At 49.8% G+C, this 27,226-nt stretch overlaps 1 long non-coding RNA gene across 1 annotated transcript in view; it reads left to right on the top strand.

The window, feature by feature from the left end:
• The window catches only part of LOC140399153 (uncharacterized), an 80,102-nt gene extending 54,388 nt beyond the window's left edge, over positions 1-25,714 (top strand). Inside the window, exon 2 of the long non-coding RNA XR_011937646.1 lies at positions 25,271-25,714. This is a non-coding gene — a long non-coding RNA (uncharacterized lncRNA). The remainder of the gene's footprint in view (positions 1-25,270) is intronic.
• The last annotated feature ends 1,512 nt before the right edge of the window (positions 25,715-27,226 follow it).

Genomic DNA, 27,226 nt, shown 5'->3' on the forward strand with positions numbered 1-27,226 from the left:
AGAGGGGGAAGCGGAGATAGTGGTGGCGATGGATGCCGAGAAAGCATTTGATAGAGTGGAGTGGGATTATTTGTGGGAGGTGCTGAGGAGATTTGGCTTTGGAGATGGGTATATCAGATGGGTACAGTTGCTGTATAGGGCCCCGATGGCGAGCGTGGTCACGAATGGACGGGGGTCTGATTATTTTCGGCTCCATAGAGGGACGAGGCAGGGATGTCCTCTGTCCCCGTTATTGTTTGCACTGGATATTGAGCCCCTGGCCATAGCATTGAGGGGTTCCAGGAAGTGGAGGGGAGTACTCAGGGGAGGAGAAGAACACCGGGTATCTCTGTATGCGGATGATTTGTTGCTATATGTGGCGGACCCGGCGGAGGGGTTGCCAGAGATAATGCGGATACTTGGGGAGTTTGGGGATTTTTCAGGGTATAAATTGAACATGGGGAAAAGTGAGTTGTTTGTGGTGCATCCAGGGGAGCAGAGCAGAGAAATAGAGGGTTTACCGTTGAGGAAGGTAACAAGGGACTTTCGGTACTTGGGGATCCAGATAGCCAAGAATTGGGGTACATTACATAGGCTTAACTTAACGTGGTTGGTGGAACAGATGGAGGAGGACTTTAAGAGATGGGACATGGTGTCCCTGTCACTGGCAGGTAGGGTGCAGGCGGTTAAAATGGTGGTCCTCCCGAGATTCCTTTTTGTGTTTCAATGCCTCCTGATGGTGGTCACGAAGGCTTTTTTCAAAAGAATCGAGAAGAGTATTATGAGTTTTGTGTGGGCCGGGAAGACCCCGAGAGTGAGGAGGGGATTTTTGCAGCGTAGTAGGGACAGTGGGGGGCTGGCACTACCGAGCCTAAGTGAGTACTACTGGGCCGCCAATATTTCAATGGTGTGTAAGTGGATGGGAGAAGAGGAGGGAGCGGCATGGAAGAGATTGGAGAGGGCGTCCTGCAGGGGGACTAGCCTACAAGCAATGGTGACGGCACCGTTGCCGTTCTCACCGAAGAAATACACCACAAGTCCGGTGGTGGTGGCTACATTGAAAATTTGGGGGCAGTGGAGACGGCATAGGGGAAAGACGGGAGCCTCGGTGCGGTCCCCGATAAGAAATAACCATAGGTTTGTTCCGGGGAGAATGGATGGGGGATTTGGAGCATGGCAAAGAGCAAGGGGAGCACAATTGAGAGATCTGTTCGTAGATGGGACGTTTGCGAGTCTGGGAGCGCTGACGGAAAAATATGGGTTGCCCCAAGGGAATGCATTTCGGTATTTGCAACTGAGGGCTTTTGCGAAGCAACAGGTGAGGGAATTCCCGCAGTTCCCGATGCAGGAGGTGCAGGATAGAGTGATCTCAGAGACATGGGTGGGGGATGGTAAGGTGTCGGACATATATAGGGAAATGAGGGACGAGGGGGAGATCATGGTAGATGAGCTGAAAGGGAAATGGGAAGGAGAGCTGGGGAAGGAGATTGAGGAGGGGCTGTGGGCTGATGCCCTACGTAGGGTAAACTCATCGTCCTCGTGTGCCAGGCTAAGCCTGATACAATTTAAGGTGTTACACAGAGCGCATATGACTGGAGCACGGCTCAGTAAATTTTTTGGGATAGAGGATAGGTGTGCGAGATGCTCGAGAAGCCCAGCGAATCACACCCACATGTTCTGGTCATGCCCGGCACTACAGGGGTTTTGGGTGGGGGTGGCAAAGGTGCTTTCGAAGGTGGTGGGGGTCCAGGTCGAACCAAGCAGGGGGTTGGCTATATTTGGGGTTGCAGAAGAGCCGGGAGTGCAGGAGGCGAGAGAGGCTGATGTTTTGGCCTTTGCGTCCCTAGTAGCCCGGCGCAGGATATTGTTAATGTGGAAGGAAGCCAAACCCCCGGGTGTGGAGACCTGGATAAACGACATGGCAGGGTTTATAAAGTTAGAACGGATTAAGTTCGTACTAAGGGGTTCGGCTCAAGGGTTCACCAGGCGGTGGCAGCCGTTCGTCGACTACCTCACAGAAAGATAGAGGGAATGGAAAAGAAGAAGACAACAGCAGCAACCCAGGGGGAGGAATCGGACGGACTCTCAGGGATGTTATTGTATATGTATAGGCACTTGTTTTAGGCAATGTATATTGGACTGTTGGATTGTATCTTTGGAGAGTATTTTTGACAAGGCAGTTGCCATTTAGTTTGGTTTTTGTTTCTGTTCATATATTATTTACTTATTTGTTTAAAACTGGCCACTGTTATTTATATTGCTTTATTGTTGTTTAAAAGAAACACTACGTACTGTTATGTTTGGCCAAAAAATCTTGAATAAAATATATATTTTTTAAAAATTAAGTTTGTGCAGGGCCCCCCAGCTCCTAGCTACCTGGATCCCCAAGTACCGAAAGCTCCTTTCCACCCTCCTCAACGGTAGGCCGTCTGTCCCTCTTCCCTGGTCCCCTGGATGCACCACGAAGAGTTCACTTTTCCCTACATTGAGCTTATAGCCCAAGAAGTCCCCAAACTCCCTGAGGATCTGCATGACCTCCACCATCCCCTCCACTGGATCTGCCACATACAGCAACAGGTCGTCTGCATACAGCGACACTCGATGCTCCTCTCCCCCTCGGACCACCCCCCTCCATTTCCTGGACTCCCTTAATGCCATGGCCAAAGGTTCAATTGCTAATGCAAACAACAGGGGGGACAGGGGGCACCCCTGCCTCTGCCCTTGATACAGCCGAAAATACTCCGACCTCCGCCGATTCGTAACCACATTCGCCATTGGGGCTCTATATAGGAGCTTAACCCAACTGATAAACCCCTCCCCAAACCCAAACCTCCGCACCACTTCCCAGATATACTCCCACTCTACTCGGTCAAAGGCCTTCTCCGCGTCCATAGCTGTCACTATCTCCGCCTCTCCCTCCACCGATGGCATCATAATCACATTTAGGAGCCTCCGCACATTGGTGTTTAGCTGCCTGACCTTTACAAATCCCGTCTGGTCCTCGTGAATCACCCCCGAGACACAGTCCTCAATCCTCGTAGCCAGCACTTTTGCCAGCAACTTAGCATCCACATTAAGGAGTGAAATCGGCCTAGACGACCCACATTGCAGTGGGTCCTTATCCCGCTTCAGAATCAAAGAGATCATCGCCCCGGACATTGTCGGGGGCAGCGTCCCCCCCTCCCTTGCCTCATTGAAAGTCCCCACCAGCAACGGGGCTAACAGGTCCGCGTACTTCCTGTAAAACTCAACCGGGAACCCATCTGGTCCCGGGGCCTTCCCCGCCTGCATGCTCCCCAGTCCTTTAATCAGCTCCTCCAACCCAATTGCCACCTCCTGCTCCTCCACCCTCGGGAACCTCAGTTGGTCCAGAAATCGTCGCATCCCCTCTTCCCCCGCTGGGGGCTGAGATCTGTACAGCTCCTCATAGAAGGCCTTAAATGCCTCATTTACTTTCACCGCACTCCGCACCGTAGTTCCCCTGCCATCCTTGATTCCACCTATCTCCCTCGCTGCCATCCTCTTACGGAGCTGTGTGCCAGCATCCGGCTCGCCTTCTCCCCATACTCGTACATCGCCCCCTGTGCTTTCCTCCACTGTGCCTCTGCCTTCCCTGTGGTCAACAGGTCGAATTCCATCTGGAGATTCGCCTCTCCCTAAGTAGTCCCTCTTCAGGGCCCTCTGCATATCTCCTGTCCACCCTTAGGATCTCCCACACCTACCTCTCCCTTTCCCTGCCCTCTCTCTTCTCCCTGTGAGCCCTGATGGAGATTAACTCTCCCCTGACCACCGCCTTCAGCGCCTCCCATACTACCCCCACCTGCACCTCCCCGTTGTCGTTGGCCTCCAAATACCTTTTAATGCACCCCCGTACCCTCCCGCACACCTCATCTGCCAGCAGTCCCACATCCAAACGCCACAACGGGCGTTGGTCCCTCTCCTCTCCCAACTCCAGTTCCACCCAGTGCAGGGCGTGGTCTGAGATGGCTATGGCTGAATACTCCGTTCCCTCTACTTTCGGGATCAGCGCCCTGCTCAGAACAAAGAAATCTATCCGGGAGTAGGCTTTGTGTACGTGGGAGAAAAAAGAAAATTCCCTGGCCAGGGTCCTGGCAAATCTCCACGGATCCACTCCCCCCATCTGGTCCATAAACCCCCTAAGCACCTTGGCCGCAGCCGGCCTCTTCCCCGTCCTAGATCTGGAACGATCTAATGCTGGGTCCAACGCAGTGTTAAAATCACCCCCCCCATTATCAAGCTTCCGACCTCCAGGTCCGGAATGCGCCCCAACATACGCTTCATAAATCCAGCATTGTCCCAGTTCGGGGCGTTTACGTTTACCAATACCACCCACGCCCCCTGCAGCCTACCGCTCACCATCACGTATCGACCTCCATTGTCCACTACTATGTTCTTGGCCTCAAACACAGCCGCTTCCCCACCAGTATTGCCACCCCTCTATTCTTCGCATCCAGCCACAAATGGAATACCTATCCTACCCATCCCTTTCTTAACCTGACCTGGTCTGCCACCTTCAAATGTGTCTCCTGAAGCATGGCCACGTCTGCCTTCAGTCCCTTTAAGTGCGCGAACACCCGGGCCCTCTTAACCGGCCCATTCAGGCCCCTCACATTCGCCCGACCACCTCTTCTCTTTTCAGTTCCCCCTTGGCCAATGCTAAAGCCAGACTAATAATAATAATTGCTTATTGTCACAAGTAGGCTTCAATGAAGTTACTGTGAAAAGCCCCTAGTCGCCACATTCAGGCGCCTGTTCGGGGAGGCTGGTGCAGAATTGAACCTGTGCTGCTGGCATTGTTCTGCATTACAAGCCAGCTGTTTAGCCTACTGTGCTAAACAAGCCCCTGAGACTATACCTCTTTAAAGGTGCATAAGGTATGTTCCGGCTGCATCTCAGAGACTGCACAAATGTAAATGTCTCAAGGTCAGAACCAGTGCAAGGGCAGTTGCCGCCCTAGGCAAACATTAAGACTAGCACCCCCCACACCCCAATTAACTGGTTCCACTCTCAAGCAACCACTAAAAATTGTCAAGTTCGCAGGTAGATATTATTCATGGCCCACCCATAGCCCTTGCTCTAGGTTCAGGCTCCCTGGTCCCATCCCACTCCTCAATTTCTGGAGCGCCATGCTCCCTTGGCACTCTGTAGGTTCTCATGCCCCACTTCCACACCTCTTGTGGGAACTCAGCCTGCATCACAAGATCATCACCGATGGGGCGAAGAGACATGGGAGATAAAGCAATTGAATGGTCAGTGAGCACCTGCATATGGAGGAAGCAGCCATGAGGTTGGGAGCAAGTGTGGTGTGCATGGGGCTGGGGAAGAGCTGCTCACTGCTGTTAACCTGGGCACTGGGTTAAGTTGCTCATGCTCACTATAACATCATATTGATATCATTTTATAGTTCCGCAATCCAGACTTTGTTTTTTTTTTGCCACAGTGCCGGTGCCAGCATGTTGCAGCTGCTGCTTCCAAATCTTGCTGCCTAGGCAACCGCCTCGTTCATCTGGTGGTTGTGCCAGGCTTGCTCAAGGTTCACAGAGGACTTGGTGCAGGAGGTGCACAGGAGAACGGAAGTGTGCCCCATTTGGGAACAGGAGGCCCTCCAATCCAGGACTGAGATGGCACTTGGACCAGATAACCTTTGCTGCCAATGCCAGCAGTTTGCCTGGAAGACATGGATGTACAAGCAATCAAGGCGACTGAACACACAATCAAATTTCATATCCTACCAGCTGCAACACCAGCTTCACACACTGCTTCTTTTGTTACAACACCTTCACTTGCTTACCAACAATATCTGTCAGCCACAATTCACACCTCACATTCATAGCCTCAGCTCAGTCTCGTACACTAGCCCTGCTGGAAGCCTCGCATTCACATCTCACAACTTTCACACACTGTTCAACTGCAACAGGCACACCACCCCAGTATAATGCACCATGTTCATTGGCAAGCTTCCCTCTATTGTAGGTGATCGATAATAGGCAACAGCAAAGCTAACTGGCAGGTGGCAGGCATGGCAACGTGTCTTCAGTTTCCTGGGTGAGGCAGTAATGGAAATAATTGGAACAGCTGTGACTGAGGGAGTAGTAGGCAGCTGGGCTGAAAGAGTCGAGGATGATGGCCCGTTCCTGCCTGATCCATCTTTTCACATCCCATTTCCTCCTCGTCCGAGATTTACAAGCTGCAGTTGGTAGAGCCACGTACCTCTTGCTTTCCCCGCTTCTCTCAATCCAGTTCTGATCTTGTGCCTTTATGCTTCCAGACACACAAGAACTGGCACCTGGCCAGCTAGAGTGGCAGAAGACTAAAGACCTAGAAGGCAAATAAACTACTGAGGAAGACACTGTTGCTCGATGTCAGCCACTAACCAATACTGGCACTGTGCATACTTTAGAGGGATGCATAGTATCTGGACCAGGTGTGTTGCCAGGCACAGCTCGGCTCCCGCCAGTGCAAGGGCAAATAATCATGTGCGTTCCAGCTCCCCAGAGATTAAATCATTCACAATTTCTGCTGCTGAGAACACAGATGAGGACTTGGATGGCTTGGTGTACAGAAAAAGGCTGATGGACTTACACACAGAATTACTTGGTGCATTGGCAATCCTACCAGAAAGCCTGTTGCCGGTGTCATGGAGCATGGAGGAGTGTGGCTGCAACCCGCAGAGCTTGGAGCTTGTCCTTTTCAGTGTGGAAGTGATGGCCAGCACTGTGAGAGAGCACACATACAGATCTGAACATCACTCAGCATCAGCCAACCTCTCCACTTCCATTGCAGCACAAGCCACTCAATTTCACAATGCCAATTGTGGTTGGAGCAAGCAGTATGCCCAAAGCCTTGCACTGGCATCCAACAGCTTTCTCACATGTGTTCTTCACCAACTTTAAGCAGCTCCTTCAAACACCCAGTACTTCCCACGCCTGAATCATAACTGGCAGAAAGTAATAAAGCACTGTTGGGAAGGCACCCCACAAGTTCAGCTTTGCGTGCTTAAGAACATTATCTAGAGTGACAAAATGGTAGCACGCTGACAGTCATCACAATCTACCAGCTCTCCATATCTCTGATACATGCTCATAGTGCGCACGCTACTGCACTCAGGAAGACGGCTATCACGAGCCATGCCAAAAGTGGGCAGAAGCAGAACGGGCACCAGCGCCTGAATGTGGTGACTAGGGGCTTTTCACAGTAACTTCATTTGAAGCCTACTTGTGACAATAAGCGATTTACATTACATTACATTTTGCTTCAAAACCAACACCAAAACTGTGCCATGGAGCCAAAATTTACAACCAATATGTTTTTTCCTCTGGACTAACTTTTGATTCTCTTTTAACATTAAGGGATTTAATATGAAAGAAAGTATATCACTCCACAAAAATCCATGCAGAAAATTTTACAAGCTTATTTGATACCACTAATAATGTGAAGTGAAGAGGTGGATGGGTAGGATAACAGATTCCCCAGACTTGTCACTTAATGGAAACCTGAGAGATTGCTGTTTAGATGCCATACAAATCAACTGTAAGTAGGTAGAAAACTATACCTGAAAACACCAATACAACATCTGAGCACTGGGCACAAGTCATCAGTCTTATTACCGTTTAAATCCCATTCTTTGTCATTTCCCTTAATAGGCTGACTATCCTGTGTTTTCTTTAGCTGTTTGTTGAGACGCTCCTTCCTTCCAAATATCTGTCTTATGTATTAAAGTGTCTGCAAGTTGTATAAAAAAAATCTGGGAACTTGAGAATTCCAAGTCAGATACCTCACCATGTATGGGATCCCAACTGTGGTTAAATAGCATGGAAGGTGAAGTTATTGGAGATGTTACACTTCATTTTCTGAAGTCAATCGACCTCCCCTACAAAGAGCACCAGGATCCTTATTCTGCAGTTTAAAAATTACACCATAAATGTGTTCAGACTTTTGGTATTAGTTTTCTTTAGCATATTACTCCAAATCTAGCTCCAGTTCGAAAGAGTGATTCGAAGATATACGTTTTTCTTGAAAAGATCAAACTGTCTTTTTAATGCTTCTGTACAAATACAAATTCCCAGGCTGTGCATCAAACTACTTTGGTAGGTAAGTGGAACTGGCACAGTTGCAGAACATTCAAATCCCAACTTTTTACACCAACTGGTCACCATTCCATGAATATTTCTTTCATGGGGTGGCGGACGAGCCGGGAGTGCAGGAGGCGAAAGAGGCCGGTATTCTGGCCTTTGTGTCCCTGGTAGCCCGGCGGAGGATCTTGCTCATGTGGAAGGATGTGAAGCCCCCCAGTGTGGAAGCTTGGATAAATGACATGGCAGGGTTCATTAAGCTGGAGAGGATAAAGTTTGCCTTGAGACGGTCTGCACAGGGGTTCTTCAGGCGGTGGCAACCGTTCCTAGACTATCTCGCGGAGCGTTAGAATGAGGTCGGTCAGCAGCAGCAGCAACCCAGGGAGGGGGGGGGGGGGGGGGGAGGGGGTAATTTGGGCGGGCGGGGGAGTTTTTTTTTCCTAGGGTTACTCATAAAAAAGCAAATGGGAGGGTTAATATGTGCGGGAGAAACCCATTGTATAAGTTCTGTATTATGTTTGATTGATATGTTTATGCTCTGTTCTGTTCTTTTCTCTTTCTTTTTTCTGTTACGGGGGTGGGGGGGGTTTAATTGGTTGAAAATTTTTGTTGGAAAAACTTTGAATAAACATATTTTAAAAATAAATTAAAAATTCTTTCATCTTTACATCATCACTGATTTTACGTAGAAATACAATTTAATTTCTGTGAAACATAACGGAATAATCAAGTTTAAGACCTGCACTTCTGTTGATTGTACTAAAACCCTCCCATTAACAATGGCTAGGGAAGGCATTTCTCTGCTTAGCACAAGATTAGTTAGGTCCACTATTCTAGACATGATCTTAGATGATTTGTTTGATGTTATTTAAAATTGCACTTCAGCAAAATATCTGTCTTGATACCTCCTCTGGATATAGAGACTGGGATTATTTTGGTGAAAGATTTAAAAATGTGGGTTTTACACTTTGTTACTGTTTGAAATTCTGGGGCGGGATTCTCCGACCCCCCCGCCGAGTCGGAGAATCGCCTGGGGCTGGCGTGAATCCCGCCCCCGCCGGTTGCCGAATTCTCCAGCACCGGATATTCGGCGGGGGTGGGAATTGCGCCGCGACGGTTGGCGGGCCCCTCCCCGGCGATTCTCCTGCCCGAATGGGCCGAAGTCCCGCTGCTGGAATGCCTGTCCCGCCGGCGAGAATCAAACCACCTCTCTTACCGGCGGGACAAGGCGGCGCGGGCGGGCTCCGGGTTCCTGGGGAGGGTGCGGGGCGATCTGGCCCCGGGGGTGCCCCCACGGTGGCCTGGCCCGCGATCGGGGCCCACCGATCCGCGGGCGGGCCTATGCCGTGGGGGCACTCTTTTCCTTCCGCCTTCGCCATGGTCTCCACTATGGCGGAGGCGGAAGAGACCCCCTCCACTGCACATGTGCGGGGATGCCGTGAGCGGCCGCTGACGCTCCCGCGCATGCGCCGCACGGCAAAGTCAGTTTCGCGCCAGCTGGCGGGACACCAAAGGCCTTTCCCGCCAGCTGGCAGGGCGGAAATCATTCCGGCGCGGGCCTAGCCCCTCAAGGTTAGGGCTCGGCCCCTCAAGATGCGGAGGACTCCGCACCTTTGGGGCAGCGTGATGCCGGACTGATTCGCACCGTTTTTGGCGCCGGTCGGCGGACATCGTGCCGATTGCGGAGAATCTCGCCCCTGGTTTGAACACACTTGGTCCTTTTGCTAATTACCATAAGTTGAACTTGCCTGAAGTCACTCGAAGGAGCACATGCAGGTTTAACACTCATGGCACTGAATAGAAACAATTTCCAATAAGCTGTATCCTTGCATGCCACACATCCATTTCCACAGAAGATGTGGGGTTATGCTGGCTGACGCACACTGGCAGCTATCAGGATGGCTCAGGAACTGAGGGAGCTAGCACACAGGTTCATCAGACATAGTACTGGAGGTGCTGGTGGAGGAGGGATGTCCTGTACCTACAGCAGGGAAGGACTCCATTTTGGCCTCCTACCTCCCTCTCACCAAACAGCTGGTGTTGCTCTCCCTGGCTTCAAGCTCCTCCAGTTCCCCAGAAGACTGAGGAGGACTCCTAGCAAGATGTCCATGACCAAACACTTCATTTTTCCTGGTGACTCCCTATAAGGTTTTCAATAAGGTAACATAGAAAAGGACTCGGTCCTTATGGTGGAGTCCCTTGAAAATTTCCAGAATAAATGTTGATGGAATGATAACAAAGCGTTGAAAAACTGTCCCAGAATATCTTCCCATGTGATTCAGAAGTCCTCGTCAAACATTGAGCAGCAAGTGAACTTGAAAGGTGAGTTTGCCCTTAGATAGCACACAGAATGCTCACGCATGACTTGTTTACTTCTATTCAGCTAGTGACTGTGATGAGGTGTGTTAGGTCAAGCACTAGTCACCAAAATGCCATGCAGCCTCTGTAATGAGCACTAACAGGTATTTTAAGAGGCAATCAGCCCTCAAACAATCCTCCTGGCAGCACTTCAACCCCTTTACCAGGAAAGTGCCGTTCCCTAAACACGGCCTACACCAGCTTTTCAGCTCAAGAGTAAATCTTGCCCACCTTGAAGACTCTTTAGCGCCTAAGGAAGCCAGCGAAAAATACCCCTGCCCATCCCCCAAGTAATTCTGGGCTAAAACTGAGCTCTCTCTTTGGGTACTGCGAAGGCTGGCTGTTCTGCACTGGTTTTAAAACACTTTATTCTGACTGTATGTTTTGAGTGGAAAAAATCAGTCCTCCATGTCTTAAGGGGCAACCTGTTCTACTTCACAAGTGAGAGAGCAGCTAGCAGTAGCCATATGAACCTGTGCAAACAATTGGGAATGAAAATTGAAGACAGTGAACACAAGTTCTTTTTAGAATTAAGACATACTGTTATAAATCACTGTTTTCCCTTTATATTGCAATCCTAACTCCTAATGTATTTTCCAAATGTACTATTCAGAAGCAAATTGTATCCTTTTCTATTAAGACCTATTAATATTTGTTGACTACTTTGTTACGGTGAAGGCTTGGAGTGTCGAGGGGTCTGTTCCTGTGCTGTAATTTTCTTTGTTCTTTTGTTCTTTAGCTAATCCAAAACTCTGCTTCCCACATCCTAACTCGGGGGGCGCGATTCTCCACTCCCGCGCCGGTTGGGAGAATCGCCTGGGTCGCCAAATTTTCCTGCGACGCCGGTCCGACGCCCTCCCGCGATTCACCCAAGCGGCGAGAATGGCCCCGTCGAGTTCCGTGTGGCACAGGCCGGAGAATCACCCGAGACACCCAAAATGGCGATTCTCTGGCACACCCGCTATTCTCAGGCCCGGATGGGTCGAAGTCCCGACAGCGTGACCCCAGTTCACGCCGTCGCCGTTCACACTTGCTATTTAAAGTCGTCTGCCAGTCGTGCTGGCTGATGCTGAGCAGGGAGGAGGTGAGCGGACTGTTCCGCAGCTCCTGGAGACCGGGTCGGCTTCCCCGAGAAGGCTGCGGCCAACGGGGGGATGAGGGAGAATGTGCAGGTGGGAGGGGGGGTGAGGGAGAGTGTGCAGGTGGGAGGGGGGGGGGTGAGGGAGAGTGTGCAGGTGGGAGGGGGGGGTGAGGGAGAGTGTGCAGGTGGGAGGGGGGATAAGGGAGAGTGTGCAGGTGGAAGGGGGGATGAGGGAGAGTGTGCAGGTGGGAGGGGGGTGAGGGAGAGTGTGCAGGTGGGAGGGGGGATGAGGGAGAGTGTGCAGGTTGGAGGGGGGGGGTGAGGGAAAGTGTGCAGGTGGGAGGTGAGGGAGAGTGTGGATGGTATCGTCCATCCGCAGATGCCACAGGTCAGCCGCCCTGATATGGCAGGACGGTGACGAGGACACGGCCGCAGGGTCCGTGTGGCTGATGGGCACAGGCGAGTGGCACACTGGTGAGGAGTATGGTGTGAACTGACCGTTGGACGCAGACAGTGACCAGATGTTAGGCTGGGTGCGTATCTGCAGCGCGACCATCCCACCGGGGCACACAGGTATCACATGCAACCCGGCGAGGTGGAAGAACCTCCGTGTAACATGTCGTTTCTCTGCCCCCCACCACCCTCCTGCAGGTCACCATGTATGCCAGCCAGACAGCGATGTTTACTGCCGTGGTTGGAGCTGCAGCTCTGGAGTTTGCCATCCGGCAGCGTAGAGTCAGACGGCCCACAGTGGCTGCAGATGCAGCGGTCGCCGGTGCAGCAGAGGGGATGGCCGCGGAGTGACCCGTCGTCACCGCGCAGGCCGCAGGCGCTCAGGACCCGAATGCACAGGGGGATGCCGAGGGGAACATTGACCCCCTGACGGCGAGGATTGCAGAGGAAGTGCTTGGGGGGGGGGGGGAGCAGGAGCAGGAGGATGCACTGATGGTGGTGCCAGGGAGCCACAGGCGTCCAGCAAGGCCGAGGGTGTACCGTGACAGAATGTCGTTCGAGGCCCTACCGGACATCACATGCAGGAGGAGACTACGGACAGCACGTCCCCATGCGCCCGCCTGCAGACAACAGGGAAGTGTTCATGAACAGAAAGGGCGCATACTCCATGAACATTCAGGTGGTGTGCGACCCCCACATGAAGATCATGCACGTGTGTGCAAAGTACCCCGGGAGTGTGCATGACGCCTACATCTGGCACAGTCATTCATCCCCGCAATGTTCGATGGATGCCCCCCCCCCCCGGCTGAGGGGCTGGTTGCTGGGCGACAAGGGCTATCCGTTGAGGTCATGGCTGATGACGCCAATACGGAGGCCTCGCACCAACGCGGAGAGCCTATACAACGAGGCACATGCAGCAACCTGGGTTGTGGTGGAGCGGTGCTTCGGGCTGCTGAAGATGTGATTCAGATGCCTGGACTGCTCCGGAGGGGCCCTACAGTACCAACCCGACAGGGTCGGTCGCATAGTTGTGGTCTGCTGTGCGCTGCACAACATTGCCACGCAGAGGGGAGATGACCTGGTGGAGGAGTCGGAGGGAGGACCAATTCCACATCACCTTACCACTGCTGCACTACGGGATTACACAACAGTGATGATTGGGTAAGCGGGTGTGATCAGTGCCATGTTGAATGATGACAGCCCGCTCTGCGATGAGCTGTGTGCTCAGATTCGCCAGCTGAGGTCTGACTCATGGCTAAAGCTGAACCATCCACTCCGGTGGTCACAGCCTTCGTGACGGATAGTTCACCACATGCCCTTGGGGTGGCTGGCGCCGGTGTGCCGAGGACAACGGTGTCCGATTATGGGAGGCATGGGGGAAAGGGACAGCACATCCGGAACAGACCTTGAACCGCTCGTATACCACTACGCCAATCGGGCACCCTCACGAGCCCCCTGGCACCGGACATAGCACAGAGTCTTACAAGTCAAATTCAGCAGTGAGTTTATTTGTGTGATTAACATAGGTGCCCTACCCACTACAACTAGACTGTGCCCTGCACCCGTGCCAACTTCTTACGTGCCTAACGACTTTGCCTTACAGTCTAGGTGTGTTCCCGGATGGTACAGCAGGAGTGGAGGCGGACTGCTGAGAATCACGCCATTCGACATGGCTCCCTGTCGGCACGCATTTCCTGGGGCGGCCCGGCATCGATGGGCCAGGCTGCTCGGCGGGCGTGCTGGATGGCGTTGTGCCACCCTGACCTGCCTGCTGCCCACCAGATGTGCCAGGGACGGAACGGGGGGAGGCCGAGTGGTCCGTGACGTCCCTTGATGGAGCTACTGGGACGGGCCCCAGAACCTTCTCCTCCCTCGGGGAGCCCGGTGGCCCCCGGGCCTCACTGTGGGACGGAGATGCGATCGGAGACATGCCCCGTCACACCACCGACACCTGGCGCTGCCAGTCCGGGAGGCCTGCAGCGGGATCGACCACGGTCCGAATGTTCGCCGAGACGAAGCCCAGGGAGTGCCACGTTCCTGCCAAGGACTGTGCGATCTCGACCTGTGACTGCGCCACGGCATCCATCACGTGCACCAGGCGGTCTATACTCTCCGCGACTGACTGCTGGGACTGTGCCATCGCCTGCTGGGACCGGGCCATGGCATGGTGAGACTCGGCCAGGGCCCAGAGAGCGGCGGCAATGTCCTGTTGGCTCTGTGAGATGGCTACCTGTGAGAGGGCAGCCCTCTCCTGGGCCATGGATTACGCGTGCACGTGAATCCCAATGCCTTGCAGAACCTGACCCATGGCCGAAACCCTTTCACCCATTGCCTCCACCGCGGACGCCACCCTTGCGGTGTCGGCCTGGGTGGCTGCGATGAGTGGCACCACTCCCTGCTCCTGAACGCGGATGGACTCCTCCAACTGCGTTGCAGGTCCTAGAAGATGGCCCTCATCCCGTTATTCAGTCCCTGGGTGTCCACATGCATTGGTTGTCCGGGTGGGTCAAGTACATCCAGGAACCCGGGAGCCATCTGGGTGGCAGCTGTTTGCTGGGCCTGGGCTGCCCTACGACCGTCCAGCACATCGGCTGCTCCAAACTCCACCTGCTGTACCGGCTCGGCTGTGGGGTGTGCACCAGACCGTGACCCGGGAGCCTCATCATTTATATGCCCAACCGAGGTGAGTGTCTCTGTGATGGCGTATGGTGTCGGAGACAGCAGTGCCGCAAGCTCGAGGTCATCGTCCGTTAGGAATTCTGGTCTGTTCTCCTCCCACTCATGGCCCGGTGCAAGCTCCATGCCGGCCATGTCGTGCTGACCTCCAGGTGATTCCACCGAGTGTGTGACCGTGTTGTGTGATTCATCTTCAATGTCTGCCCTGTGCCCCTCACTATTGTCTCTCTCGGTGGTGTGAGCGTCCCGGTCCTGCGTCCCATACTGAGAGGTTTGCCCTCCTGTCCGACCGACTGCCAACCTCTGGCGTGCATCCCTGGGTGCACTTGTGGTTGGCGATGTTCCGCTGTCTCTTGGCCGAGACGTCCCTGGACATTCAGCGGCTTGCCCTGGGGAACATAAAGATTCGGGGTTTGTTAGACACGGTGGCCCGGGTGTATGGTGGTGGTGGGTGCACAGTGTGTGTGTGTGGGGGGGGGGGGGGAAGAGGGGAGCGAAGGTGCAGTGGCATAAGTGTGAGGGGGGAGGGGATTGAGGCTGCAATGGGCAGAGTGTGAGGAAGACGATGACGGGTTGGGGGGGGAGGGGGAGAGGACATGCAGGGTTCTCTCACTTGCTTCTGCGCCTCCGAGCTGGCATGTCGCGGCCTCCCGGGTGGCGGATCCCCCAGCGAGGTCCAGGGCCCTCTGCTCGTGAATGTTTAGGGGGTTCAGCACAGGAGAACCCCCCCGGTTCTCATACGCTCACGCTGGTTGTGAGCTGTCTTGTCCTGGGGAGAGGGGGGGGAGGTTGGATAAAGCATCACAATTAGGCGGGTATCATCAGGGTGTGCAGATATAAACTACATTTTTGCTGGTTCAGGAGACAGCACGCCATGGCATCGCACTGGGGGGGTCCCGGGGCTCATGTGGGTCGAGTAAATCGTTGGGCACCCTGACTCCATCCCCCAAACCCCCCCCCTGTTGCCCCAACCCCCGCCTGACCCCCCCAAACACCCCCTGATGCCCAACACCCCCCTGACCCCCCCAAACCCCCCCTGATGCCCCAACCCCCCCGACCACCCCATACCTCCCCTGATGCCCCAACCCCTGCCTGACCCCCCCAAACACTCCCTGATGCCCCAACCCCCCTGACCCCCTCAAACCTCCCCTGATGCCCCAACCCCTGCCTGACCCCCCCCAAACACCCCCTGATGCCCCAACCCCCCGACCCCCCCAAACCCCCCTGATGCCCCAACCCCCTGACCCCCCCCGCTTGCCCCAACCCTCCCCCCCCGATGCCCCAATCCCCCCTGACACCCCCAACCCCCCCAGACTCCCCACCACCGCCCCTGATGCCCCAACGCCCCCCTGACCCCCCACCACCCCACTTCCCCCCCTCGTGCCGGGGGCACCTTCATGGCACTTACCCTCGCAGCCCGAGTGAGGTCGTGCAGCTTCTTCCGACACTGCTCCCCCGTCCGGGGGGTCTGCCCCACAGCACTCACAGCGATGCCAACCTCACGCCAACCGCGCCTCACCGCGCTGGATGGCTGGCGATGCCCACGTCTTGGGCAGAGGGTGTCCCTTCTCTGCTCGACCTCATCCAGCAGGGTGTCCAGGTCCGTGTCCCGGAACCTCGGTGTGGCTCGTCGGGGCTCAGCCATCTCTTCCTCTCTCTTCGCCTCCGAGTCCTCTGTGCGCAGATCGCACCATTTATGACGCAGCGCCACGTCATTCGGGCGTCACGCGGTGACGACGCGGCTTTCGCGACACCGCCGCCCCCCCCCCCCCCCCGAGTTTCTCACGGCCCTGATCCTAGCCCATATTCGGGCCCTGAATCGGTCGGGATCAGGGCCGTTTCGCGCCGTCGTGAACCTCGACGGCGTTCACGACGGCGTGGGCACTTCGTCGCGGGAGCGGAGAATCGCGCCCATTGTTTCCCAAACATTTTGAGCTGTCGAACCCCCAGTGACCTCCCAATGCATCCCAAACATTCTCATAACGTTGACCTTTGTTTTCGCCACAAAATTGCTGCGAACACAAATATAAACCAGTCTTTTCTAGCTATATCTGTGAATATACTAGGAAGAGGCACACAGTCACAAATACATTCACCAGCTATATGGCTCCCTCGCATTAATACTTGGCCAAGCCACTCTCCCATGGCTCCTTAACATTAACATCTGGAAGCAATACCTACTCTCGGAGCGGGTAATCAAAAAGGTTTGCTTATTAAAAATATATTTAAGTCTTACCTTTTCTCATTTTTAGTGGAAGCAGTGATGCTGGTTCGCTGATATTCATTTCTGACACACGCATCTCACTCCCTCACACTCACACACTCACTGCTTTCTCCTTCTCACACACCCTTTTCTCCCTGTCTCTCACACACGTCTCCCTCTCTCTCTCACAAACACACAACCACATCTCCCTCTCTCTCACACACACATATCTCTCTCACTCACATACACATATATCTCTCTCACATACGCAAACACACACACATCTCCCTCTCTCACACACACCCACAACTCTCTTCCTCAGACACACCCACATCTCCCTCTCACACATACATATCCCTCTCTCATACACATCTCCCCATCTCTCACACACACATCTCCCTCTCTCTCTCTCATACACACACACATCTGTCTCTCACACATACAAACACACATATCCCTCTCTCACATACACACATCTATCACACACACATGTCTGTCACACATACATCTCCCTCTCTCACATGCACGCGTCTCCCTCTCTCACACACATCTCTTTCTCTCACACACACACATCTCCCTCTCTCTCACACGCACACATAAAAAAAAAAATTTAGAGTACCCAATTAATTTTTTCCAATTAAGGGGCAATTTAGCGTGGTCAATCCACCTACCCTGCACATCTTTGGGTTGTGGGGGCCAAACCCACGCAAACACGGGGAGAATGTGCAAACTCCACACGGACAGTGACCCAGAGCCGGGGTCGAACCTGGGGCCTCGCCGGGTGTGTGTGAGAGGGAGATGTGGACCGTGCTGCCCCTCTCACACACACACATGCATGCCTCCGTCACACACACACACACACACACACACACACACGTCTCCCTCTCATGCATGGACATCTCCCTCTCACACGCACACAGATCTCCCTCTCACGCACACACATCTCCCTCACACATACACACACAGCTCCTTCTTACACACACATCCCCTTTGATTCTGTACTCTGTGTACTTGGCTGTCTGCCCCTCTCAACTTCCTTGACTATACAAATTAGCATGTGTATGTCTCACTGATCTCCCAACCATCTAGGTAAGCAGTTTCTACTGATATGCGATTCACACCTGATTCTATCTAGATGCTAATCTTGTTACTGGGAAAGATCCCATCTGGCCTTTTGAATACTGGTTACTGCTGTCACTGGGCAGATTTCTACCCATTGCTAATTGCATCCTATTATGTCTTGTTAAATTCACGTTACTACTGTTACTAGGCAAATCCATGACACTTGGGATATTTTCACAAGTTAACGGTACTATATAAATGCAAATTGTGGGGCAGCACAGTGGCGCAGTGGGTTAGCCCTGCAGCCTCATGGCGCCGAGATCCTGGGTTCGATTCCGGCTCTGGGTCACTGTCCGTGTGGAGTTTGCACATTCTCCCGTGTTTGCGTGGGTTTCACCCCCACAACCCAAAGATGTGCAGGGTAGGTGGATTGGCCACACTAAATTGCCCCTTAATTGGAAAAAATGAATTGGGTACTCTAAATTTATTAAATAAATAAATAAATGCAAATTGTTTTTAGTGCTTTGAGCATAAGATAAATGGATACAATGAGGTTGAATAAAATACCAACATGAGTTTATGTATAGAAATGCATTATTGCTTCAAAACAGTGAAAGTGATAGAATCTAGCTCATACGCACATTTTTGGAGTGATTCTAGCTTTGTGTTTTTAACTGCTATGTTTATCATATGTTTTACCATGTAATGGATCCAACTCCTGATATTTTCATTAGTAATCTACCCTGTATAAACAGGATTTAAACCTCCTGCATCAGCTAATCCCTGCTGCACCAGAGCAAGATGACAGATGGCACAAAACACAGCAAGATGTTAGATCATAACAGGACCTTCCTGAAATATAAGCTAAATTTTATAAAGTCCCAGCTATTGTAACGACTAACATAATTTTTTGGGGGAAAATTGATGGCAGACTTGATCTGGCTGTAGCTCTGCCGAATATTGCTGTTACTGTTTCTCTCTAAGTACATCAGACTACACATTACCCTGTATTTACTGCCATCTGGGTTCTTGCTGGATATTGTCTGGTACTTCATGAATCAGTTTTGCAGTATGGGTAAACAAGTGGTGGTTAGTTTGATCTATTTTGATCATTTTGAACCAGTAATAAAACAATTAATTTAGCGAAAATAAACGATTTAATGTACTGTCACCAAATTACTATTTCTTTGCATGACCCCCACCCACCCCCAACGACCGCTAAGGGGAAGAAAAGGTGCATTTGCACAGAGTATCCAGATCACCAGCTAGTTTGAAATGCCAGAAACATAGAATAGTTAGACTAGGGGACTTTAATTACCCGAATATAGACGTGTGATAATAGTAGTGTAAAGGGAAGGCAGGGGCAATGATTCCTGTGTGTTCAGGAGAATTTGCTACTGCAGTGTGTTTCCAGTCCAACAAGAAAGGAGACATTGGAGGACCTGGCCCTTTGGAGAATGGGTCAAGTGTCAGCAGTGTAACGTTTAGGGGACAGCGATCATTGTGTCATCCTTAGGTTGATTATGGAAAAGGACAAGGAGAAATCCAGAATTAAAATAAATAACTGGGGAAAGCCAACAGGGTAAGAATGGATCTGGCCCAGATAAATTGGAATCAAAGATTAGCAGGCCAAACTAACTGAGCAATGGGTTGCCTGTAAAGAAGAGCTAATTAAAGTGTACTCCGAGCGCTCAAGTATATTCTCTTGAAGGGAAAAGGTAAGGCAAACAAATTGGAGCTCCCTGGATAACGAAAGAGATAGAGGTCGAAATTCTCCGGCCTTTGGCATTCTCTGTTGCCACCGACAGCACCCCTCCCCGCCCCAGGGGCAGTGTGGGGTGGCATCAATGGAAAATCCCATTGACAAGCAGCGGGAGTAGCGAATCCCACTGCTAGCAAACAGCGTGCCGCCGAGACACAGGCGGCTGGGGGACTGGAGACTCCCACCCAGAAATTAAGATGGAGCAGATAAAGTTCATTTGTGACAGATGTTAGGTGGATAATACAGTTGAGAACCAGGATGCATATAGAAGGTTCAGAGATAAATTGAAAAAGCAGAGAAGCAAAAACAGAAAATGAGAAGCGACTGGCAACCACTGTAAAAGGGATTCCCAAAGTCTTATCTAGACATATAACTAGTAAAAGGCTGGGAAGAAGAGGAGTGGAGCCAATTAAGGGACCATTTATTTATGCATGGAAGCAGGAGGCATGGCTGAGGTTATCAAATTCATACTTTGCACTTATCTTTACCAAGGAAGTATTATTATGTTTTTTAATTTTCCAATTAAGGGACAATTTAGCCTGGCCAATCCACTCATCCTGCACATCTTTGGGTTGTGGGAGGTGAGACCCACGCAGACACGGAAAGAATGTGCAAACCCCACATGAACAGTGACCCGGGCTGGGATCGAACCCGGATCCTCGGCGCCAGTGCTAATCACCGGGCCACTGTGCCGCCCATTTTACCAAGGAAGTAGATGCCGCCCAGGTCATGGTTAAAGACGAGGTAGTTCTTTCACTTGAATGATTTAAAATTAATAAGGAGGAGGTGTTGGATAGGCTGTCTGTACATAACGTTTGATAAGGCACTGGATACTGTAATTAGGCAAGCATAGAGTTTCAATTATTGGTTAAATACCACTATGGGAAACCAATAAAGTAATCAGGACTATTAGTTGTGATTGGATATTAATTATCTTCAAGTAAGTATACAATTTTGATTGGTGTATGCAAATTACTTGTAAGATAAGCTCACGGTATAATTGCTGTTGTATTCCTTTGTTCAAGGAACTTGTGGGCCACATGTTGGCAAAGAAGATCCCTTGCTATAGCTTGAGAAAAGATCTTAAATGAGAATTCTGTGTTGTCTGCTTGTTCGAGGGGAATGGAATACTCATCAGCTGGATAGCTGTGAAAACTCCCCAAATATAGCTAAACTTTGTAAACTAGATATCGAGACACATTTCTATAATTCTGATTTTCTGTAAACAGTGGGTGAAATGTAGGGAATCTGGCCTATCATTAGCAGCACTGCACAACAATGCTACTGCTGAATTTAATCAGAAGTACTAGCCCATATGACAATACGAAAATGTTGTTTGCAAGATATACTGGCTGCTGGGCCAGATAATGATTCTAATATTCAAGTGGTTGCAAACTTCGCCATACCCATTGTTTTGTTATGCTCTTGATGTAGCATAAGCTGCTTCCTTGATGTGCACTCTGACAAAGGAAGGTTCAGACTTGGAGATAGCTTTAACATGTTTATTAAACTATTAACAATTTTCCTACTTGGATTCAACGCTACTGTTAATCCTGCTATAGCTACTCAGACTGATGAACCAGTCTGCTACAATCCACGTGGTGGGTGTGATGTGTAATCAACCCTGTGTCTGTACTCACTGAGAGTCTCCACTGGAAAGAGCCTGAGCATGTGTGATGTGTCCTTTTATATGGGTTGGTGTAATGCCCTCCTGTTGTAGTGTTACCTCTGTGTGTATCGTGACTGCCTGTTGGTCGTGTCCTATCTTACTGACCTATTGGTTGACTGCCTGTGTTTCATGACTCTGGTGTTCCCTCTAGTGTCTAGCTAGGTGTAGTGTATGTACATTAACCCTTTGTGTACTTACAGTGATGTATATCACCACACCCATGATACGATTCTGGTGAATGACTCCAAAATCCAGTTAACATCTAGAGGCTAAGGGCTGAATTTTGCCCTGGGCCTTCTGGACCTCAATGAAGGACGGGAATGCCAAGCCCCCACTTGCTGGCAGCAAGTCTGATATAGGGATAATCCTAATTGACTATCTCTGAGCCCACTGTCCAGTTAAGGACTGGGGCAGGCCGCCACTGTTGCGGGTCCAATCAGAAGATCACCAGCCCTTTGGGAGAGGTTGGTGCTGCTAAGGCAACTTGGAGGTTCCTTCGAAGCCTGGAAAATAAATAATTTAAGGGGGTTGGGTGGAGATGTTAGGACCCTTGGATTGAAGCAGGAGTATCTTTTGTTGCCCGCATCCCGCACCATCAGATGCAGTCTCTGATACCCATGGCCCCTCAAATGTTGCAGTGAGGGGGTCATCTCACCTCCCCTCCCTGAAGTTTTTTTTTCTTTTTTAAATTTAGAGTACCCAATTTTTTTTTTCCAATTAAGGGGCAATTTAGCGTGGCCAATCCACCTACCCTGCACATCTTTGGGTTGTGGGGGTGAAGCCCACGCAGACACGGGGAGAATGTGCAAACTCCACACGGACAGTGACCCAGGGCCGGGATTCGAACCCGGGTCCTCAGCGCCGTAGGCAGCAATGCTAACCATTGAGCCACGTGCCACCCTGAAGTTGGATGCCTGCCCACAAATCCACACCACCGTTGGCAAAATACCAACGAGCACAAAAAACGCACCTCTAACTTGGGTCTTAATTACTCCATTTAGCTGTCTGCCTCCATTGCGTGAGCAGCCAATCCGCATTCCTGTCTGCCCCCGGACATTTCCCTGGTTAATGCATCAAGCAACCACCCTGACACGGCTACCTGCTATTTGTGAAGTATCTCACACCTCCTAGTCAACTTCCCCAGGGCCAAGAATGCTCAGTCCTAAGTCTGTGGCACTTGAAACTCCTCCCTAATAACGGTTAGTTGAATTTCAGACAGCATTTTGTCCTAATTTTGCTTGTCCAGCGCACGTCAGAAGGCTGAAGGGCAAAGGATGAAGCAAAATTGCGGCATCCATCGAATACCTGCCAAAATCATCCTGGTTTGCCACAATTTGCACCATATTTATGATGGTAAAAGGAGGCCAGTTTAAGCAGGGGTGGCTGGAAGGTGCTCCAAATAAAGAAATGGAAAATCAGCCACCACGTCCCTGTGAGTTAATGTTGACACTGAATGTGTGCTGGAAATATGCGCTGTCGCAATGTTACTTAACCACCTGACAAATGGATGCAACATTTGTTTATTTATCCAGATCTAAAATCTTCATATTAATCGGGGCTGATATTCAAATATAATTCTCTGACAGGTCAGACTTTATGCTGTCCGGTAACAGATACTTCAACAAACTGGGAAGGTTTTTCCTTCCCATGATTGGACTTCCAAAACATCGAACAGAATTAGTGCTTAATTTCCAAAGCATTCCAGCTTTCAAGAACATTTTGTACTAACTTTAAAATGTTTACATGAAAAGTGGCATATTTATACTCAAACATACTATATATTACCACAAGAATCAGTTTCTCTGCTTTCCTTCACATGGCACTCACAGTCTAACAGGGAGAAAGATTTTGTTGATCTATTAAATGCACAGAAGTTCCTTACTGGTCTACACCCACTGTTTTTGCTATCCGTGTGCTGCAACATATTGCTTTTACACTTCAAAGGCCAAGTGAAAGCACAATTAGCTATCTATTTTATTCATGGTACGAACATAATGTTCCCTCCACAAAAGCAGGCATTGTACTTAAATAAAATGTTTGTTGTGTAAACTGTTTTGAGAAGTTTCAATGCAAAGGTTTTGATGCAATCATCGCTTCGATTCTGAACTATTTTCTGTGTGGGGGGAAAACAAAAGGGAAGTTTAATTTCGCACAAATCATGGCCTCAGAATGTGCCAAAGTATCAAAGAAATACCTTTGAAGTGCAGTCACTGTTTAATGTAAGAGACATGCCTCCAATTTAGGCAAAAAGCAAGGCTCCTCAAAAAACAATGAGATGATGACCAAATCATCTATTTTTTTATGACGCTTGTTGAGGAGTAAATATTAACCAGGGCACTGCGAAGAGGTGCTGTACTTTTCTTTGTTCTTTCTTTGTTCTTTGAAGAGCTCCTCTGCTCAGATTTGAACAGTGTCACGGGATTTTTTTTACACCACCTAAGAAAGCAAATAGTGATTTCAGAAAATATATTTCTCATCGAAGAGACAAGACTTCGAAAGGGCAGCACTTCAGTGCCAGCCTGGATTACGTTCTTAAGTTTCCAGAGTGGAATTTGAATCCACAACTCGAAAGTGAGCCAAATTCTTGAAATACTGTGGGTGTTACTGGAAACTGCCATATTGCTTTGTCACAATCCTTTGTCATGATGGCGTGTGCAATGTGGTATATTAATCTTTAGTTTCATAGGCTGGTGTCATGCCTGCCTTGGATTATTTTTTAAAAGGAAAGACAACAGCTAAAACTGCAAAGACACTGGGCGAAATTTTCTCTGCACCCCGCCACATATTTCGTTTGACATTGAATGCACCCCTGAGTGCCGGAAACCCGCAGCGGGGGTGCACCATCGGCAGAACCGTAAGATCCCGCCGGCATGAACGGCTGGTAAGTTTGGGCCATCATGTTTTAAAATGGCTGCAGGAGTTACCTGACTTGCAAATTGGCAATTTTCTAGACGCCTCTGTACGTATATTACCAAAGGATATGGCTGGGTAGTTCCCCTTGTCATGATATGCAAACATGCAACCAATGAACACTCAGAATAGGACACAACCAATGGGCAGTCAGGACACTCAGAGGTGACATCACCACAAGGGGGCCTGACATAAACACTATAAAAGGGATGAGGCACTCACACCCTGCCTCTTTCCACAGACAGACATCTAGAGAGTTAGACAGGGTTGATCAGCAGCATCACACCCCAGCACGTGGCTTAGAGTAAGTTGGTACAATTAGACTGAGTTACTACAGTTAGATTAGCAGAGAGTCAAACTCATTTGAGAACTGTGTTAATAGTTCAATAAACACGTTGAACTCATTTCATAGTCTGGAGCATCCTTTAGTTAAGACTGCATCAAGTAGTAGCCTGTGTTATCCGAAGCAGCATAACACAACACCCCTGATGGTCTTCCACCTGCCATTGCCTGAGCTCTCTGCAAAACATAAGAACAATAGGCCTCCAGATTTCCTTACTCCAGTAGCTGCCAGGAACAAAAAAGAATGAACAAAACACTTTATGCAAGGAGTGTGCGAAAGACCACTTATCTATTTTGGGGGCATCTTCAAGCTTTGACTACAGGAGATCAAAGTTCTTTCTTAATATGGATTGCCCTTGCCAATAGCCAGCTGTCGCACAATTGGAACCCCATTTGTGAAAAAATATGATTATAAGCTTGTCTGTTTCTTACTGCAAAATAGAGCCTGCAGAGTCCAAAGATGTGCAGGTTGGGTGGATTGGCCATGCTAAATTTCCCCTTAGCGTCCAAAGGTCAGGTGGGCTTACAGGGATAAGGCGGGGAGTGGGCCTAGGTAGAGTGCACTTTTGGAGGGTCATACAGACTTGATGGGCCAAATGGCCTCCTTCGACACTGTATGGATTCTATGATTTTAAGAAGACTGCAGAATGTAACATCATCTCTTTCTCCCTCCTGTTCTCAGGTTTGGGGCCCGATCTCTTTAAATTTAGATTGAAAGGAAATTCAAGTGCCCTGACAAAAGATGGATTACACTTTTAAAAAAGACTGACGCCAAAAAAACAACCAGTTTACATCAGCTGCAACACCACCAAAATTTCAAGACCACTAAAGAAACATCAGAATGTATATCTCTTATTTTTCTTGTGGATTTTAACTTTTTATCAATTCTACCTCCTCTGTCCAACAACTTCTCCTGTTTTGCATGCTAGTGTGCGTGTGTGTGTGTGTGTGTGTGTCACAGGATTCCGGACATGTTTTTACGTTTTTATTCATTCACAGGACCTGGTTGTTGCTCGTTAGGCCATCATTTATTGCCCATCCCTAATTGCCCTCGAATTGGTGATGGCGAGCGGCCTTCCTGAACAGCTGCCAAGTTTAACAATAAAACTAACACCTTACATGTTAACTCAAGAGATCTGGCTGGCTTATTTCTTCATATCATTTTACACACAGCCAAATACACACTAAATTGAAAAATCACAACTTTTGAAAAAATTTCAAACTCCATTATAACCAGCCTCAGGAGTGGAAAAGAGAGAAATTTATTCACCCTTCTTGACTTGGCCGTAAAAATTTGGAAAATGAGCAACGATACTTCTGAAGTATAAAGGAGTAACATTTCAGAGGTTAAAAAACTGAACATATAAATTAAACACTGCCCGTTTGTTTGGTTACTAATCTTGTGCAACAAAGACATCAATAGGTTAACACAGAGCACTATAGTTGAAGGAAACGGGGACAGCACGGTGGCGCAGTGGTTAGCACTGCTGCCTCACGGCACCGAGGACCCGGGTTCAATCCCGGCCCCGGTTCACTGTCCGTGTGGAGTTTTCACATTCTCCCCATGTCTGCGTGGGTTTCTCCCCCACAACCCAAAAAGATGTATAGGGTAGGTGAATTGGCCACGCTAAATTGCCCCTTAATTGGACAAAAGTAATTGGGTACTCTAAATTTATTTTATAATATTGTTGAAGGAAACTGCATAGAAATTAAAAATGTACACTTATATCCAGTGTTGTAATTTATAAAATATAATTTTAGATAAAATGAAAATATAAGAAAATATATAGTAGAAACTTCACAATTATTCATGCTTTTATGAAATATTCATCTTTTCTTTACGGCGTTCAAGTTAATATTTTGCAGCTAAGCTGGTTTGCAGATATGGCCACCGTTTCGCTGCATTATATAATAAAATATTTAACTCAGTGATTATTGGAAGAAAATTATGTATTTGTGTATATCTTCAGCAAGCTAAAACAGAATGCTTTATGGAAATTGAGGAGGAACAGGTAAGAGCAGGGCTGCCAAACAACAGATGCGAGCTTTGACATGCAGTGGAGAAGATGAGGGCACTGGGCATTGCCAGCCAATGAGTTGCTGTTGTATCAAAAAACATGATGTGGTCCCATGTGGGGTGGTGCGGGTGGGGGGAAGGAAACCTTTGGAATTCAGTTAGGGATACAGTCGCAATAGGAGATTCAGGATGATTGGAATTGTCTGCGCACTCTTTTGGGTGCTACAAATGACCTCAGAACTCCAAAATTGCATCCACGGACCTTTCCGCAAATCGTACCAGGCACCATATTGGTGATGGATACAGCATGTGTGCAGGGAATGGCTGCCAGAAGTATGCACAGCAGTCAGTCCGTGATGCGATGCTGCTCTGATGCAAGCAGTACCATTTCGGAACTCAAAGCTGCAGCTAATGCCTTAATGCCTTGGTCAGCACCAGGAAGGATCTCAACCAGCACTCCTGAAAGGATTCACCAACTACTCGCCAGTTAATTGCTAGTTGGTTTCTTCTAGCTGGTGTTATGATTCTATAAATATTTGGTGCTTCCTATAGTTGTTTAAACATTTGCAAACAGGCACTTAACCTCACCATGCAAATGCTCACACAAACCAGTTGCCTGCA

Source organism: Scyliorhinus torazame, chromosome 22 (assembly GCF_047496885.1).
Source record: "Scyliorhinus torazame isolate Kashiwa2021f chromosome 22, sScyTor2.1, whole genome shotgun sequence".
Taxonomy (NCBI): domain Eukaryota; kingdom Metazoa; phylum Chordata; class Chondrichthyes; order Carcharhiniformes; family Scyliorhinidae; genus Scyliorhinus; species Scyliorhinus torazame.